Genomic DNA, 20,570 nt, shown 5'->3' on the forward strand with positions numbered 1-20,570 from the left:
AAGTTGCTGCATTACTGAGCGACCTTGAATGCTAAAAATAAATATGTTGGGGTCATTGTTACTACGGAAACCTATGTGAAAGGTGAATATGAGTAATGGAAGTTATATTTTAGCAGCGAGTGTAAAATGCTCGCTTGATGGAATATGTACTAAAGTTCTAAATTTTAAAGGGTGCCTAAATAAGCGCTGGTTGATACTAAAAAATATAGCATAGGCATATATGTATGTATTTAAGTATTAATTTAGCAGCTATTAATCCGCAGCGGCACTTAATAAATCTGTTTTAAGCCAAATTTTGGCATAAAAACCATTTTAATTTGATTATTCTCCAACAACAAGTTTGCGTTAAAGTTTCGCTTTCAACATTGCTTTAAGCCGAGCGTTGAAATAATTATAATAATAATGGCTAAAATACTAAACACAGCACAGTTATGACTAGAAGACATGACTTCGAAATCCAGTTTGCGCTCACAAATCTGCATTCCAGTCGCAGCCATTGTGCTTTGCGAGAATTCAGCGTAAGGCTTATGGGTCTTACAGGTTTCGTCCAACTCTGCTTTATGTCTGCTTAGCTGTTAAAAGACAATTTAAGCCTTCATTAAATGCGATAATTTTTTGCATGTTTGTTTAGCTAATTTTTATGCTTTTGCTATTAAAGCGTACGATTTTTTGGCTATTCAAAGTGATCAGTGCCAAACACCAAGACGATTTATGAAGACCTAACAGCGTCGCAATCATAAAACTTTTATATTATTTCATTATGTTTTATTATCGGACATTCTCTTTCAACATTTTTATATATAATTATCTACGTATATATGTATGTATATACATATGCCTTTCCCATAGTCCCACTGTAAATTTGCGAAATTTTACGGCAATTAATAGCCAATGGTCCGAAAACTTTTCGTGCTGATTCGCGCATTTTCGTAATATCTCAATTGATTAGGCAATCAATACATTTGTATGAAGCTGAATGTGTTGTTTGCAACGAAATTTCCGATTTATTTGTTACGCTCGCGCAGTTTTAATTGCTCAAAAACTTATATTTTAGATACACACTAATTCTACTGGAAATAATCTTGCGTTAAAACACTTAAAACACTTTTATTGTAAGTGTGCTACCATTTTCCCAATGGGGTTTTGAGTTCTGTATATAAGTTCGTGCATTACTCATTTTAGCAAATTTAAACGTGTAATAGATCAACAAAATTCATCGGAGCACCGAATATGTAACAAAATGTGTATTCAGATTTGTGCTATTCAGAGGCGGGTGCAATTGGGTTTAAGCTGTTTCCCAACCCGCGATAAATTTAATGGATTTCTGTAATTTTCATAACAGAAAACTAAGTAGCAAATACTCTAGAATGCCTAAAAGATTTCGGATATAATCCACTTCTCACTCGACCTACCACTATAAGTAGTCAAACTCAAATCTAATAGACTATATATCCATGCTATTTAAGTTCTATAGATTCAAGTTCTCTGAGAAAAATACTCCACATATTCCAAATAATTACAAACAATTCCGCTAGAAAAAAGTAATTTTAGAATCCGGTTTTCAAATCATGAGGAGTGACCATAGTGAGATTTTGGCTTATCGCGAGCTGAATATAGATTTTTAGTAACTTCAACTGGATCTTTTCTATGTAATAAAAACTTAAGCGAATTTAATACTAATTGGTGAGTAACCAGGTCGATAATTGAAAATATTTTTATAAATGTTGCCTTCATTTAAGCGCAATGGTTTATTAGGTCTAGTCAATGTTGATAACATAAAATCTTTTTCTTAGAATGCCTGATTGAAAAAAACGTTAATTTCTCTCCTTCTTATGCATGCTCCAATGTGATTTATAATATACTCACACTGTTACACTATTACTTTCAAGAAAGCTATAAAGAATTTACACCTCTACTAAATTGACTAAAAACCCATTTCAAAAAGCAGGATATTTTACAATAAAGCAAGAGTAGAGGCTAAAAAACAGAATGATAAAAACAGAGTATACGGTAGTATATACAGGGTAGGCCATTTAAAGTTGACCCATCTGGCAATGCTGTAACTTTTAACAGCGCTGACAAATCGGCCGCGTTAGAAGCGTCATTCGAAGACAATTTATACCATGGAACAGTACACTCCAAAAGAACGCGCTGAAATTGTTCAGCTTTATATTCAAAATAACTTTTCAATTGTGTTAACTCAACGTGCGTTTCGCAAAAAAAATAAAGTGAAAAGTGCTCCAGTTAAGAACACAATTAAGTCTTTATACGCAAAATTTGTGAACACCGGTAATCTCAGTAATGCCAGTCATGCATCCAGACAACGCACAAGACGTTCTGATGAAAATATCGAAGCTGTACGAGCCAGTATTGAGGAGACTCCATCGACATCGAGGTATCGCCGCTCTCAGGAATTAGACATCTCTCGCACCACTCTCCGACGCATAATTCATAAAGATTTGAAGATGTTTCCATATAAAATTCAAATGGCACAAAAACTAAACCCAGCTGATTATCCGCGACGCCTTAATTTTGGCAAATGGGCCATCGAAATGGCTGATATCGAAAAATGGTGATGTTGACTGGCCACCGAGATCACCAGATTTGACGCCACCAGACTTTTATTTGTGGGGTTATTTGAAATCCAAGGTATACGCTAATAAGCCAAAGACCTTAGCTCAACTGAAAGCCAACATTCGACGTGAAACAGCCGCCATATCATCCGAAACATTGGCCAAAGTCATGGAAAATGTCGAAAAAAGAGTGCATTTAGCTGTCAAAGCTAAAGGTGCCCATTTACGCGATCTAATTTTTAAATATTAGCTGAAACAAATCCCCTTGGACCAAAATAAATTATTTTTGAAATGAACAAAAAACATTGTTTTCTTTTGTTCTTTTTTTTTTAGAAACAAATGGGTCAACTTTAAATGGCCTACCCTGTAGTATAATAGTAGGTGTTATAATAAAATCTGTTTAAGATTGTCTAATTTTTTGATTGATTTATTCAATTTCCACTACTAAAACTTTTTTGATAATTTTTAGGTTTCCCGCGAAGAGTTCTAAATTTGCTATTAAATCTTACATAATGTAAGTCCTTTTTTATTATAATTCCATCTTGGTAACTGAACTTCACACTGTTTCTATTGTTCTAAAACACCAAGGGCCATTTTCTCAAAGAAACGTTAGCAACCATCTATCAGCCAAGTTCTGGTTAACTTAACAAAGACTTCCTCTTTCGGTAAAGAACCTTTTTTCAAATAGAACTTAGCTACTTACCTAAGAGCAAATATTTTTTCGGAAAATAAGAACTGAAAATATAACTGAGGAGTAGAGAATGAATATTGAAGAAGCAAATTGTAAGTCTGAGGGAGATCTATACAAGGAATGTAATTGGCAAAAAAGTAGAACTTTGAACTTTGGTAACCTCAATGTACAAATATTCTCAAGACACACAAAAGCATAGATAGACAATTTAAAATAGTAAATTGGAGAAATATGAAAGATACAAAAATTAGATGAAATTAAATTAAATGAAACAACAATAATTTTGTTTTAATCAAAAGGCACTGGTGAACAAATTCTTGCATATTCATTGCATTCGATTGCTCTTGAGTATTATTAATCCAAGATCAGAATTGTTGTCATTGCCTGCTGGTGCATTTAACTAATGAAATACATATTCTTAAATACAAAAGTGCCCAAGCCAGCCATTAAATATAGTTAATCAATATTGCAAAAGTGAAGGAGAGAATAAATTCTTAGCTCAAGGTCAGCTAGCTGCGCAATGGACAAGCTACCATACAGAATGACGGCGAACCTGTATTAAAGTGGTCAAGTGGACTTGATTGGCCAGTTTGCACTCGCATGCACTAAATGTGCATGTATGTACATTGTATATAAATTAAACTGACCATTTTATGCCATAAACGGCAATCAAGGCAGCGCAGCCATATGAGCACCAGCTGGCGGTAATATTTTCGAAGCAAAATGTAGTATGTACGGGAGGTGTTAAACGTATGGCTGTGCCATAATTAAAAATTACAATAAACATTTGCATTACTTAAGGGAATCAGTACGAAATTTTACATAGTATGACAGCTAATTATCATTCATGTCAAAAGCCGCAATTACTTACATCACAAGGTTTGTTAACAGCAACCAGGGATATTAAAAAAATACCTTCTCAAAGAGTTTGCTTTTAAAAAAGTATCTATAAAAGAACTTGATTTTGGCAGAACAGTTTGTATGGCAATTATGTTTTATAGTGGATCTTCCAAAATTGTACGGTTGCCTTGAACAAAAATCCATGCCAAAATTGTCAAATACAAAATTTTTCAATACAAAGACTAAATTTTTTTCATTCAATTTGTATGGCACCTACATATTATATATGCCAGAGTGATCTGATATCGGCGGTTCCGAAAAATGAGCAGCTTCTTTTGGAGAAAACATTGTGTGACAAATTTCAGATATCTGAAAAATGTATAGTATCTCTGTATTAACAGCCAGACGGATATGGCAGAATGGACTCAGCTCATCTCTGAAGTTTATTGTTTCTAGAAATAAAGAGTGAATTTTTCTCTAAAGAACGAGACTGTGGCTTCAAAAAAAAATTAGTCTTTCACTGTAATCACCAGGCCTCCGATATGGCTTAGTGAGAAGTCAAGTAATTAGTTTCTGTTCACAAAATTTGGAGATCAGGGTCGTATTTCGAAGTTTTAGCCACCTAGAACAGATCAAATACTTTATCTTGACCCAAATTTCTCTTAGCCATTACTTTTTTACAGCCTTCATTATTCGAAAAAAATGTTCTCATAAAATTTATTTTGGTTTTTTTGATTAGTTTGCTTAATATTTCGACTTGTAAGCTGCACACGTCTAGATTTTTTAAACGAACAATAAGTGAGGCCTCGGAGAGTTTCTCTAAAAGCTGCAGTGCATACCAGCCCAACGCAAAATACAACTCTATTTCCTCTTTTGCAAAGAAATATCTGAACACCTAAACTTCATTTCGTTTCTAAGTGCCACCCTAATATATAGGCTTGCGTGTGCCAGCACTATTAAAACATCCTCTTAACTTGTATTTTAGTTTGAAATCGAGTTTATTGCCTTCACACTTCGCAAAATTTTTTCTGCTTTGCTTTTTCCTACGGTTCCTCACTCTTTTGGTTAGTTGTACCAAACTTCGTGGTTTTGTGCCGAGTAACTGTCGGCCATTGAACGCAGCGAATGTATGTATGTATATATGTATTTTATTATATTAAATAGTTTGTGGTAAGTACGTGTAGGCAGTGATAACATTTAGTCAAAAGAAAAACTTAAATTAAAATATGAAAATATTGTCTCTCGAATTTTTTTTCTCATAATATATTTTCAGTGAATGTAAATAATAGTGAAAGTGAGGCGGTTGGGTGCCAGTGAGGAGTGAAAACTCACATTTCAGCTACAACGTGGAAATTATTTTTTGAAATATGTATTTATTATAAAGGAAAATCAGTTGAAGACTAATAATATATTACATATTTTGTAGATTTACATAAGCTAGATTAATAGCTTCATTAATTTTTGTAGGTGAATTTCAGACGACTACAATCTGATGAATTTCATGAGAAGACTTTTCAAAAAAACAGGCCATACACGGCGTATACTCAATAAAATTACATAAGTAAGTACCAAAAAGTGTTCGGTAAAGATTGAACATATTTCACAGAAGACCTACGAATTTTCACACACCATCCTACATGCGCAAGATACCATAGCAGCATTTTCCAAAAATGTTTGAGGAGGATTCTATATTGTTTACCAAAAATACAACATTTCTATATTAAATTTTCAATCTCTTTTATACTCAACTAAATAATTTGAACATAACTGTTGTTGGACCTTTACCGAACGTCACTTATGGATTTTATAAGCTCAGTCTGATATGGCAACAAATTCTAGTGAAGTTTCCAGAGTCTGTTGGCTAAGCTAGCAAGCCGCATTTAACTAACTCACTTACGGTAAACATAATCGAACTTTTGTTCTTTCATTTTCTTTTCTCACTCTTTAAAGTACCCTTTCTCTTGTTAAATATTTACACAGGGAATGCAATAGTAAAGTTATCTAAATTAATTAAATACAATTAAATTGCTGTTTTCTTTTTTAAAAATCTAGTCTTAGTAAGTTACAGTAGCTGCATGTTCGATTCGATCCTGTAGAATGCTTGGCAAATGCAAAAACGCTGAATTATGTGTTATATTATAATAATAAATATATATATATGTACATTTACATAACATATTGTTTTTAAACTTATTTTAACTTATACCTTGATGAACACACAGCTGAGTTTATTTCAACTACTATCTATCGGCTTCAACGGAAACCCCAACAAAAAAGTATATCTACGCCACTTTATTTCACAAGATGAGCGTAAGCTTTCAACTGTGGTGAATATTTTTGGTTCAGCCTTTAATTTCACCACTTTATAGCAGAAAGGTGTATTTGCAATAATAGCACAGCCTCGATGGGGTGGCAAAACGCTTCCTGGCAGGGGTTGTTTGTGCTGGCTGCGTGGGTTGCACAGCCTTGAGAGAGCATCCACCCCGTTATTGGACGCCAGAATTCATGCGGTATGCGCATGCACATACACACACACACAATTACGCAATAAAATTGAAAATTTCGTCCTTATTATACATGGACGGCTTGTATTAATCAACAAGGACCGTGTGGCCTAATGGATAAGGCGTCGGACTTCGAATCCGAAGATTGCAGGTTCGAGTCCTGTCACGGCCGTAAATAATTATCTTTTTTGCGTTATTTTTAATTTTGAACTAAGAATTTTGTTACATGTAAAAATAAAATCAAGTTTTTATGCAATTTATAACATCATAAACTTTTCTCTTCAAAGCAAACCCTAATAATTATCTTCAAAGCCGCTTAGTAATTATTTACAATTTTAGTGTATAAATAAAGCAAAGGTAGTCCAACATCTTTTTCTTTATTGGCGTAGACACTGCTTAAGCGATTATAGCCGAGTTTACAAGAGCGCACTCGTCTTTCCGAAGTACATAAAGTGCATTTGGCGATTATTACGATGAGTGAAATTATTCAACAAAGAAGTTCTATTAAATTTTATGTGCGGAATCGAATTTCTGGTGTCGAAACGTTCAGAACGTTCTGAAAAGTTCGGTGATAACTGTTTGTCGCGAGCAAGTGTTTCTGATTGGTTAAAATTATTCAAAGGGGGTCGAGAACTGGTTGACGAGGGGCAACGTCCAGGACGATCATCAACATCAACTGATGATCAACACGTGAATAAAATAAAGGAATTGGTGCTTGAGAATCGACGATTAACAGTTAGATATCTTACTGGCATCATTGGAGTATCGGAAGGAAAAGTGAAAATCATTTTGAAAGATCATTTGGGCTTAAGAAAGTGACATTTTTTAGAACAATACTCGTAGCGTCTCGGTAACGTATGTGAAACATTGCTTTCCAACTACCAGGATGTTATGAAACGTACAAGGTGTATTCCAAAGTAAACAGGCCCTGGTGACGCCATCTATATGTCGGCTGGTGCGTTAGAATCTGCTATTTTTATCGATTGTCTAGTGACAATTTCATGACATTTCATCCATTGGAAGTGAAGTTATTGCGTTCTAAGTGTCAGTATATTTGTGTTATCGATGCGAACATGAGTTTCGGACAAAGAGCCAACATTAAATTTTGTTTTAAAAATGGTAAAACTTTTACCGAAACGTTTCAATTGATGAAAAAAGTTTATGGCGATGATTGTCTATCTCGTAGCATAGTGCACGAGCGGTTTCAATGTTTTCAAAGTGGTCGTGAGGACATAAATGACGATCAGCATGTGAGCCAATTCCGGAAATTCCATCGAAACTGTGCGTGAATTTATCAAAAATCAGCCAAAATCGTCATTTAAATTCTTGGAAATGGAATTAAACATCTCCAGAACATCGATTTGAATGAACATTTGGGCTTATGAAAGGTGTGTGCACGGTTTGTTCCGCACAAATTGACTGAATACCAAAAATTGCTCAGAATCCAACATTTGAAGGACGCTTGTGACCAATTATTTGACCAAAAATCACATTTTAACCATTAACCATGCCCCGTATTCACCTGATATGGCACCGTGCGACTTCTATTTTGCATAAAATAAATTGCTTTTACCGAAAAAACTATTTGTTCTGTTTTTTTTTTTAAGTCCTGTTACTTTGGAAAGCACCTTGTATTACTACTGGCGATGAGTCTGGATCTATGCTTACGACCCAGAAACAAATGATTAATCGGCCGAACATCGTGGCAAAACTGGGCCGAAGCCCAAAATACCACGTCAAAGTAGGCCAAAAATCAAAGTTATGTTGACAGTTTTCTCCGATTATCGAGGGTCCGGGATCCGGGTTCCTACAGACCGTCGCAACTGTCAACAGGGAGTGTAATGCGTCGTTTACGCGAAGCTATTCGTAAAAAGAGGTCGGAGTTATGAGCCGACAACTCTTGGGTTTTGCACCACGATAACGCACCGTCCCATACCGCATAGATTCTTTGTGGGTTTTTAGTCAAATTATCAACCGATATAGTGGCTCTTCAGCAAACTCAAACGACCAAGGGGAAACCGTTCTGAGTCAATTGAAGCCTTTAAATTTAAATCGTTATGAGCTTTACATGGCATTGAAGGCTAATATTTTGAAGATTAAATTAAAAATTTCAAAATTATGAACAAAGCCTCAGTCGGCTAATGAATCATGTTAGTTGTTCGGTTTCTTGTATCTTCTGCCGTTCAAAAATGTAAATTAATTAATTTTTATTACTCGCATATATATTCACTTATTATCGCATGCAAAATTGGTGGATTTGACGTTGAAGAAACCAGTTCTTCTGAAATTAACTTTTGAAATACTATTTATTCGTTGTGTTGTTGGTATCTTTGTAAAACATAATGAAGCACATAACCTCAGCACTTAATTTATTAATTCTTTTGTAGTTTTTTGAAGTTAAGATAAAAAAATTCCAACTCATATACACATGTAAATATGCTTGCAACTTCATCTTCGATTATAATGCTATGTAATATATTAGTGTGGGTAAAAAATAATTTATGCTCTGAAAAATTAACACCTGAAAAAATTTTCTGCAAGAATGACCTCTTAGTATTATTAGGAGTATCTTTTTTCATTTTCTTTTTTTTTTATTTTGTATAAGAAAAGTCATATTTCAATATCTTTTATTTGAAAATAAAAAATTCTCACCAAAAAATAGTACATTTTTATGAAATCGACGATCATTTTTCAAGTAAGCGATTGTACCTCTAACATATACATACTTATTATTTGAATCATGAAAAATTATCGTCGATTTTTTCCAAACAGAACTGTATATTTACACATAAATATTTATGTTTGCCTGTTTGCATGTGAACGCTTTTCCGTATCGTTTGGGCTTTTCGGTATTTTAATTAATAATTTTTATTTTGTTTTTTATTTTTACAATGACTCATTCCATTGCATTTTATTTCGGCATTTATTTTTTGAAAATTATCTCTTTCAAATGTTGGACGCGACTACGTCTCAGATAGTTTTTGACTTCAATTTTCTCTGACTCGTTCGAGCATTTCGACTGGTAACTGGCGAATGACAAGCGTGATGTTTTGTTCCGAGGCCTGAATCGCAGTGGGACTGCCAGTATAACGGTAAATAAAATTATCTGCTTAAAAAAGTTCTCTGAATAAATCCATTGATTGGAGCAATGTGTAGGAAGTGATGCCGTCTTATTGAAACCAAATGTCGCCGAGATCACGAGCTTCAATTTCAGGCATGAAATAGTCGGTTATCATGGCGCGATAACAGTCGCAATTGACGGTTACGTTCTCACCGGCATCATTTTTGGAGAAATATGGACCGATGATTCCATCATTCCCCAAACCATATCAAACCGTTGTTTTTTTCTAGATGAAATGGCAGCTTTTGAGTCTTTTCAAATTGCTCTTCGTCCAGTTTTTTTCCAAATGCGGCAATTTTGCGTGCTTACATATCTATTGAGGCAGAAGTGGACCTCATCGCTGAACACAATTTGGCTCGAAAACGTCGGATATTCTTGGAACTTTTTAAGACTGCTGTTGTGAATAGTTGTGAATAAGATGAACGATTTGAAAACGTTTTTCAGCCGTAAGTCTTTCTATGATGAAATGCCAAACATTAATCAATAACCTTAATGTCATCGAGACTTTGTGATAAGATTAGTATGGGTACCAAGCACAATGGAATCGCAAGTAACTATAAAACTGACGACTTGGCAAGAAAAGGCACCCTGGTGCCGCTATAAGTAGAATGAGTACGATCGACTTCACTCTCCTTGTGTTTATGGAAGTGGGAGGAGATCCTTTTGGCTCAAGATTGATCATAAAAAAATCAGTAAGATCTTTGCCCTCAGTAAGGTTAGCAAGAAATATGGGTATCTGACGACAAATTATATTTTTTTACTCGCTAGAAAAGCATTTCGTGAATCAATGTTGAAATGTGTCATAAGTTTTTGCTTTTTTTACCATTACTAAATACGAAGAAATAAATTTACTACAACATACAGTAATAGCAAGAGATAACAACAAACATTAAACCGAAATAAAAACGGCTGAAAAAGTTTTTTTCTGTCTACTCGAATGTGAGCTAGACGCTCAAATACTGACGTGTACGAGTGAAATTTCCCACACTCTTTTGATAGTTTCACAATATAGTAATCATCTGGTATAAATCAAATCGATCGACTCTAGTCAGATATGTAATTTCCTTATAACTGATCATTTAGTTACATGATTTTGTAGATATTACTTCAAACTTGAATGAAGTGACTGAGAATATATAATTTTCGGAAATACTTTTTGAGCATATAACAACCATATATATACATTAAGACAAAGGAAATTGTAAATACATTATTTTTTTGTCACAATATCATCAGAGTGCCGAGCTGGGCCGACTTATCCATATCCGTCTATCTGTATATACGCGAAGGAGACCCTCAGTTATATTAGATGCTATGAAAACATCGATCAAAATCAAGTATTTGTATTTAAAACCTTTTTAATTGATAATATATCTTCAGGAAGGTATTATTGTTCAAACCAACGATACAATCTCTCAACAAATTGTATAGATCGTAGTACTCGTACTAAAACTTTTTTTTTTGTGAAAAGTATTCTATGTTCGGCATAAACGAAGTTACGGTTTTTTCTTGTTTGAATGCATCTACCAGATCAATATATTGGTTCGTGTTGTTACAAACGATTTGGATGCATTGGACTATTGCTTTCCCGAAATACAGAATGCATTAGAAGCAAAATGATTAAGAAAATAAGAGAAATATATATATTTTCCAAAAGAAAACAAGGCATTGATGACATTTTCAATATATGTAGTGTACATATGTATATCAATTGCAAAGCGATGTAATATTTCTGATGCTATAATTTTCAAACGAATGAGCTATAGAGTACTATTTTTTCTTAAGATGTTTTTAAATAAATACAAATTCTACGAGTGGTAGGTTTTTTTGGGTCTTCTTCAAGAATTGACTAGTGCGCTTTTTGGATTAATGTCTGTGCTAAGGTGCCATCAGTTAACACGATAACGAAATAATCATGACTGAGTTTGAAAAAGTTCCCAAGTTGAACTGATCAGAACATCGATAGTCCCACAATTCGAACCTCTGAAATGACTGTTTAGTTGATCAAACAATAGTCCTGAATCCAAGCGCTCATGAAGGATATTATCATATTTTTTCTAGTGCTGAAAATTTTAAGAAAATTAAGCAAAATTTTATACAATTATTCAAACTCTTGATTTTATTATATGCAAAGAAAAATATATTATATATAAAATACCGTTACTTACTTGGTGGCAGTGGCTTTTAAACGTATGTATGTACTACTGATCATTCGATTAAATTTTAATTAAACTACAAACTAGTCATTTCATTTAATGGCTGATTTTATGATTTTATTACAACAATAATGCATTGTTGTCGTAGTATACTTAGTACTGGAATATTTAATGCAACAATAATTATTTGTTTTTTTCTTATTTTGTATTAATATGGCAGGGTATTCATGACAAAAAGCTGAAGGTATGGCGACCTAACAGTAATTATGGCACACGAATCTACTATTTCACTGTTAATTTCTTTTGATTTATTTATTATTACTTCCAGAATGACAAAGAGTTGATTTGCAATTAGCAATGCATAAATAGTTTTATGAACAAATGCTCAAGGCATGGCTCATGAACACTGGTATGCCTCACCTATAAAGCTATAATTTTTTATTGTTTGTTGTTATTGTTTTTTTTTTGCTTTGTATTTTGCAGCCAATTTACTTCCATATTTAAAAGCAATTTTACACAAAATCTTAATCGAAGGTCATATGAGTTTTTGGTGTGCGAAATGTAGCAGTGGAGACACCTATACTATATATGTATATATATATTACATTATATATGGGCTTATGTGTATGTGTAGTACATTAAATTAATTTTTCTGAAATGAAATATTGTCTGAGTGTCTTGAAAATTGAAAAATGATCAATGAATCGAATCGTAAATGATGTTAATTTGCTTTTCTTGAAAATGTTTTTTGGTGAAAAATATTATTTGTATGTACTTGTATATGTGTATGTACTATATGTGCAAAGGTGGTGTATAAATATTTTATAAATCATTATTGGAAACTGTTTAAGTGTACTTTGTGAGTGCATGAAAAGCATAAAAAGCGCATTAAACTCTACTACATATATATTTACATAATAAATGTCTATAAACGAAGGTAAATACACACATACATACGTATGTGTAAGTGAGTATATGCACTTACATACATACATATATATGAATGCGACGTGTACTCGCTTGTGACATAACAGTAAACGCGTGAGTAACCCAACATGCATGTGTGGCATACTAATTTTGACCTCTGCGGCGCAAAGTCGCGGATATGGATTTGGTCTCTTGCTTGGAATTGTGCAGTTCGTGTTTTTCTCTGCCGCTCAGGTAGTGACTAAAAGCAAGAAAAAAAGATACGCTTTGATTTACAAGTTCTTAATTACGAATTCATGCAACAAACCGTACAACGCCTACACGCTTACTAACAACAAGACACATAAACAAACTATGTATATGCACATCTTCTTTCACGACCGCAAAAGAAACAACAACTACATTTGTGGGGAAATTTCCCAAATTTTCGACTCATTTAAGAATCTTTTACGAGTCTGCCAGAGCTGGTGACTACTTTTATAGCCACTTGTGCATGTGTTTGTATGTATGTACATGTATAGAGGTAAGCTTGCCTATGTGACTCCTTAAAGCCACGTAACGCAGCTGTGCAAAAAATTCGGCTTAGAATTCGTTTTGGCTCATAGCTTTGATATTAGCACATACATATGTATACACATATACATATGTGGTATAAAAACATACACTTATATGTGTGTAGATTTGTATGCTAATCGCACAACAATTAGAAATTGCGACACTTTTCGTATCTGCGCTCTTGATCCGAACGTGTCAGATAAGCGGCACAGATCAACAAGCGGCCACCGCCTCCGGCGCAGGCGTCACGCCACACAGTCGTTGAACCGGTTACACAAAGAAGTGAATAATACAAAAAATACAAGGCACTTAAAGTGCTAAACAAATTTTATTCTTATGACAGTAGAAATATATTCTAGTATACCCTCAAGCACAAATTCGCATTTCATATAAAAAAATATTTTTTATTTAAAAAAGAACTTGTTTTCTCTTATTTAATTGGCTATTTAAATTGTTCTTGTTTTATGAAATAATTTTAATAAGTAATTTCAATGAGCGGCAACATTTTGGTGGATCTAAAGCTCAAACTACGGCCATGCAAAGCCTTAAATTGCTAGAAAAATACTTTTTGTTATTCGAAACCGACTATCTCAGTTACTTAAAAGCTTGTTGAAACATTTCTTTGAAATTTTGGATATCTATAAATATCTATAAATATCTTATAAAATAAACAAGTTTTCTGTACAAGTACTTAATTTTGACCGATCAGTTAATATGGAGACTATATGGTATAGTCTTCCGATATCGACGGTTTCAAAAAACGAGCAGCCTGTTGACAAAATTTCGGATCGCTAACTCAAAAAATGAGCGACTAGTTCACTTATATATATATGGACAGGTAGGCATAGCTACACCCTGTCAAGAAAGTATCGAGAACTCTTTCTGACGAAATTAATGAGTAAAGTAGGCATTTACGTGTTTGGAGTACGAACTCTCTAGAATCTCATTCAATGCAGAAAGAGTTAGTAGATCTCCTTACTGATGTCTCAAATATGAATTCTCCAATTTTTATCAACTACGAGAATTTAATAGTCTTCGCACTTGCTAAAAATCTGTCATGACTTCGGACTCTCGTTTGGCATTATCTTAAGCTTACTCGCAAGCGAAAATTCCTCTAAGAATGAGGCTAAACTGACGTCGACACAATTATATACACATCCACTGCCATTAGAATAAAATATACATAATTTTATCATTCTTACTTAAGGGGTATGAATTCATATAAATATACACGTACATACATAAATATTCTTATTTCTTTATAAAAAGCTCGGAAACGTTATGCCACTTTTGAACGCGCGAGCCAAACTCGATCGGCAACTAATCGATTTCGTTGCAGTACAATTATTTCATATACATACATACATATTTATACTTTTAAGTATGCACAAGTCAAGTCAACAAATAAAACAACGCCAAAATAATCCAGCTGCAGGCGATTTAGGTCGAGTTATATTGCTTGGAATTGTCGATTGGCTCGAGGGTAGTGGAGGTGGGCATTGCAGAATTGAAACGGTATAAGTTTATGCTATGTGTGTATAGGAGTTTATCTAATATCAAACACAATTTAAGCGCGATGCTGACCACCTACTGTTTTTTTTCCACACTCGTTGGTCTGCCCATTGTGGAGCCTCACAAAGTGGAATTTGCAGAAATTTCGGGCCAGTCACAGCTTACGCAATCGTAGTGTTTCAATTAACTGCTTCAATTACACTTCTGGTACAGATTTTGTTACTTCACCTACACATGCTCACCACACCCACTCACGGACGGCTTTGAAATACTTACTACACAGTCAATTTCAGCAGTTTTTTTCTATTGAACCAATTCAATTGAAAGCTGTCAAAGGCCTTGACGACGAAAGTAAGTGTACGTGAAGTGTAGCTGTTGTCCACGCGTAACTGTATCGTTACGTCGAATAAGTCTTTGTGTTGCTTACTTTTTATTTCTTTAATTTCAATAGAAAGTGTTACTTGCATTTCCTTATACGGATATGGTTGGACAATCAATTCAAAAGTGGGAAACCGACCACAAAAATATTATTTAAACTGGTAATCAATAGAGGAAATTGACAATTCCGCGACCACTACTCTCTTTGCCTGATGTTGACTCTTTCTTTCTTTTTTTTTGTTAAACGAGTTAAGATAGAAAACAAGTAAATAGGTAAGAAAACAATAATTGAAGTAATGGATTTTTTGTGGCCGAGCATATGTACATACATATTTACCTTCTGTATGCGATCAATCTTCAATCAATTATTATATTAATAAATTTCTATCACAAAAAGTAAATCTTAAATTCTTAAGGCAAACGAACTCTGAGTTTGCGGTTAGAATTTTGAAAAAGAGTAAAGCAAGACTCTTTGGCTTCCACGCCTAACATCTCCATTTCAGAAAGAAATGAAGCTCTTGATGTGAGCTCTCGATCCCAAAAACAGTTTAATAAGTAAAGCAGTTTCATAGCAATCAGCAGAAACCTCCCCCTCTTGCACAGAAGTAACCGCAAAGTAAAGTTGGTAAGAAGGGTTTTAATTTTTGGAATAAGCCTGCTAAATGCTCATAACGATAGAATCTAGTACTTATCAAATACTGTTTAAAAGCTTTTATAGTTTTGAAACAAAGGCGACCCCATGTAACCCCATTTTACAGAATGATGTATATATTTTTTTAGTATTTAAATTAGTTCAGGTTAGGTTAAGTTAGTCTGGTAGGCTGATGAACCTTCCATAGACCACTTTTGTCCCTTTGCGATGCCAGATGGAGTTCCGTTACGAAGTCCATGAGAAGTAGATATTCATTAGGATGCGAGTTGACGCGAATTTCAACAAACTCTGTGGTCTCACTAACGTTACCTCTTTCACCGTTTCATACTGTGGGTCCCCGAATGTAAGCATTTCAATGAGGTACCCTTCTACCGTTCTACAAATGACTATTGCAAGTTTACATCCAGGGGTTGCATTGGGTTTTGATTTTTCTTGTCATAACTCCAGATCGACATATAGATAATGCAATTTGATTATTGATAACGGTTTCGTGTGTCAGCCGTACACCACTCTTGACAATCTCGTTCACTATTTCAGTCCTCTTGATGACTTTGTGACCTGTAGAAGCAGAAGTTAAGTCGCTTGGTTTTGGCGACACACTACCTGCTTTGCAAGACACTTCTGCTTGATTTTCGAAAGAAGGTAAATGCCTTTATTCCTGGTTTTCTGTCAACGTAGATAAATATTATTTCTGGAGTTGTCTGCTGATGCATTAGAGGCTAACTTCCCGAAGGGAGTCTTGCTATAGCAAGAGGTTCCTTTCAATATCAGACACCAGTTGAAGATACTTATTTATAAAACAGTTCTTTATCATAAAAATACTTTACATTTTCATGGATCATGTGGATATATGTATAACCGAAAATCCTTTCAGCTTGGCTGGCCAGTATTTAATATGGCCGGTCTCTTCTATTTACTTAGACACCACCTAGAGCCAAATCACTAAACTTATAGAGTATGTCCTAATATATATTTTCGGTATCGATAATTTTTTATCGATTATTATATTATATAGTCGATAAAAATAGGAAATAGTCCCTTGTATATGTGCTATCCTCAATATCTGACAAAATTAAATCAATGCAAACATTATTATCACAATCATTTAATATCGATATTCAAGTCATACTATTATCGACAAACTCTAACCCAACGAAGAATATATTGCTATTTTTTAACTAGCATATCTAATACCTAATATTTTTTGCTAAGTTGTTTAAATTAGTATTTAATTTTAATACTAGTTTAATGGATATTAATACAACAAATAGTTAGGTATATATGTAAGTATGTGCCTCCAGCCAGCCCACCAGTCGTTTCAGTTGGTAACCCGTTGCTGTGCTGGTTGAAAACAAAAGTGAAAGTAAATATGGAGGCAGCGCTGCAGAGCAGAGTTGAGACGAGCGACGAACAAACAACAACAAATCTAAGCTTAAAAGCTGTCATGAGTGGTTGGAAAATGGTAGTTCGAACAGCAGTAGCACAGCAGCAGCAGCGACTACTCATTCACTGAAGCAACTATTAAGTTGCAACTAACAGTTAGCCGTAATAAAGCAAAATATCGACAAATAAATGAATATATCGACAACATAAATAATTTTATGCACATATATATTCATATATATATACAATATATATACAGCTCCTGCTGAGTCAAGCAAACACTAAATTGGTTGATGTGATTGGCTTGATCGTTCGGTGATTGCCAAATGTGGAGAACAAGCTTTTAGGCAAATAAAAAGTAAAAAATTAAGAAAACGGTAAATTAAAAAATCGGTTAGCAACACAGGGAAAATTTACGAAAATCACTTTAACAGCTAAAGTAATGACTTTGAATTAAGAAAGCTTTTTGCAAGTAAAATAATCGTTAAAAAAATTTGAAAAGGATGATTCATATAATTTTTTAGGACACGTCTTTTCCTCAGCGAACGTCAATACATTACAAAATGGTCATTTCCGATCTCCTATTGGACGTCATTATTTACTTTTGTTCCTAAGCAGAGATCGTTCAAGGCTCTTAAGGCAAATATCGAATTAAACCAGAAAGCGTTGCTAAAATGTAATGACAATGTCTGCCGAAGTCAAGCCTTGGAATTCAATGCGACCTTCAGAGAGCTTTTAAAATGGAATCAACAAAAAAGTAATAGAAAAGTTTGGTTTATAGTTGAGGGATCTTCAAATGTTTCTTCATAGTTATGTTATATGAAAAATTATGATATAAGATCTGTATATTTCTAACGATAGTATTTAATACCAAACCACATGTCGTTTGTAATTTTTATACTCGGACATTTCAGTCCGAGTTATCTAACTTTATAAGTCATCCACACAACTGAATTAGAAATAACTTTGCCGTTTACTTCGGGCATTTTTAACAAACTAACATTCGTCCAAATGAGTTTCGAAATGAGATCCAGGCTGAAGATTGTACATTAAGGTAAAAATAAAACACATCAAAATTACTCGAACCAAAAAATTTGAAGAACTCAGATTTTAAAATAAAAAAGGAGACCCTGTACAACTTCGAAGGCTTATGAGCGTTGTTGAAAGCCTTCTGAAAATTATAATATGTTTAACAATTCCTTTAACGGTGTGATTCAATGTTATTCCAATTTATTGATAAATATACTTTTATAATGATGATTAACCGATCAATTTAAATGGAGAAGAAAATCAGTAGTCAAGCCCTAAATTCTTATTTGCCTGATTATTCATCGCAGTCAATGCCAAATACATAAATTTATATACTATATATAAGCTCTAGCACTGAGTCATAATTTTGAGTTTTAAATGGTTGAAGAATTGATTGCAAATACCGTTAAAAGAAGGTGACGCCGCTAATTAAGCAAAAAAAACGAATGGCTCAGCGGCAAACCGTTTAAACCGCACTCAAGCGGGGCATTCCGGGCCGAGTGGAATTACGTTAAAATATCTGGACTGTGTGAGCCATCAGCAACAACAATAATAGCAAGCTTGACCACCGCTGGTATGCCAAGGTAATTTACATTGAATCAAGTGAGAAAAAGAAAGAATAAAATTGTGGCAGATCGACGAAGTGAGGAATTTGTATTCTTCGCTTGAAGAGGAACTGCTGAGCTGATGCCTTGTGGTGGACGAAATTTAACACCGGATGCATTAGTTGGCGGCGATGAATGTACATATGTACACACATATATGTGTGTATTGTATGTATGTAATATTCGTTTCAATGAATCACTTTGTTGTTGTGTTGCTGTTTGGTGCACTTCATAAACATTGCAGATGAGAAAAAGCTCAAATAAAGCTTTGTTATAAGGCAAATCTCTCTTATTTTTGATTTGTCTGATTATTATTTACATGTTTTTATAATGATTTTTCAGATATATTGCGAATCGCAATTGACGTGACTACTGAACTCGGGTTTTCCCAGAAGAATTTGTTCAGCGAAGGAGCTCTCGTTTCGTTGAATTGATAAACAACATTTGGAGTAATGATAATCCACGAGTTAAGACACCGTTACATTAAAAATTCTCTGTTTTATGTGTGTGAGAGAATCATTGGTCCATATTTCTTCAAAAATTAAGTTATTCACAAAATAATAGCCAATGGGGAATGCTATAGAGTCATCATTAATGACTTTTTCGTGATCATAACATTAAATTACATGTGTTCCTTAAAAAAAATCCTTATTAAACCTTATATCAGAAAGCGCAACTTGTATTGGAAATAACTGGAGCCTTTGTTTAGGAAATATTTTTAAAAGGTTTGGAGAAGTTAAATTCAGATTTTATTCCTCTCCGAGGAAGTTCTTTAGACTTGAGATATACAATATATAATCTATATAACAATGAGAGTTTTTGCTTAACTTTTGCATAATACCAATTTATGGGTTATTAATCTGCGAGTAAGTATTAAGCTTTCGGCGACCTCTAACTGTAGGTCCAGAAAGTAGCAGTTTCGTCAAAACAAGACCATTATACCGCGAACCTGTGAATCTTGACAAATTGTAAGGAGTCCAAAGCTTTAAGAGAATCAAACTTGCATTATATTTCATAACTACATAATTACCAGATTGAGCGAATAATTATCTTCGACTGCAAACAATAACACTAATTATTAACAACAACAACCAAAGAGGGCAATTGCATTCTCTTGCCCGGCATGTGGCTGAAATTCGCATGCTAATACGAGTGAATCAAGATTATTGCTACCTGAACAGTTAGACAACCCAATTCTACAGCGCGTACTTAAAGAGCAATGAATACCACGCACGGATTGACTAACTGAACTGAGTGAATGGCACACAAATTGAGTGACGAAAATTGGCAGTCGCTAAAGTTACACTGTCAGCCAATGAACCAGACAATCGCGCAGACAAGCGATTGTAAGATGGAGCGGGTATCCAAGGGGGGGGTAAACAAATATATTGAAATTGTTCACATGCAAGCGCGATTGCGCGTACGCTTTTCGTAGCAAATAAGCAAATATAAATAAATGAAGAAGCTACAGAGTGGAGGCGGTGTAAGGGCAAGGTAGGTGCCGCAGGCAGACGGCAGTGAATTACGATTTCGAGTATGTACTTGGGTATGCTAAGCAGGTTTGATGAGAACGGAATTTTATTGCAGCACCACGAATTTCGGCTAAATAAAATGGTGACAAAAGAGGAAAAATATAAAACACGG

At 34.3% G+C, this 20,570-nt stretch overlaps 1 protein-coding gene and 1 non-coding gene across 3 annotated transcripts in view; one reads left to right on the forward strand and one right to left on the reverse strand.

Moving 5' to 3' along the window:
* The window catches only part of LOC105226562 (uncharacterized), a 41,297-nt gene that overhangs the window by 15,549 nt on the left and 5,178 nt on the right, over window positions 1–20,570 (reverse strand).
* Trnar-ucg (transfer RNA arginine (anticodon UCG)) lies at window positions 6,707–6,780 on the forward strand. Its single transcript has one exon. It is a non-coding gene; the product is annotated as a tRNA-Arg (tRNA).

This window comes from Bactrocera dorsalis, unplaced genomic scaffold (assembly GCF_023373825.1).
Source record: "Bactrocera dorsalis isolate Fly_Bdor unplaced genomic scaffold, ASM2337382v1 BdCtg121, whole genome shotgun sequence".
NCBI classification, from domain to species: domain Eukaryota; kingdom Metazoa; phylum Arthropoda; class Insecta; order Diptera; family Tephritidae; genus Bactrocera; species Bactrocera dorsalis.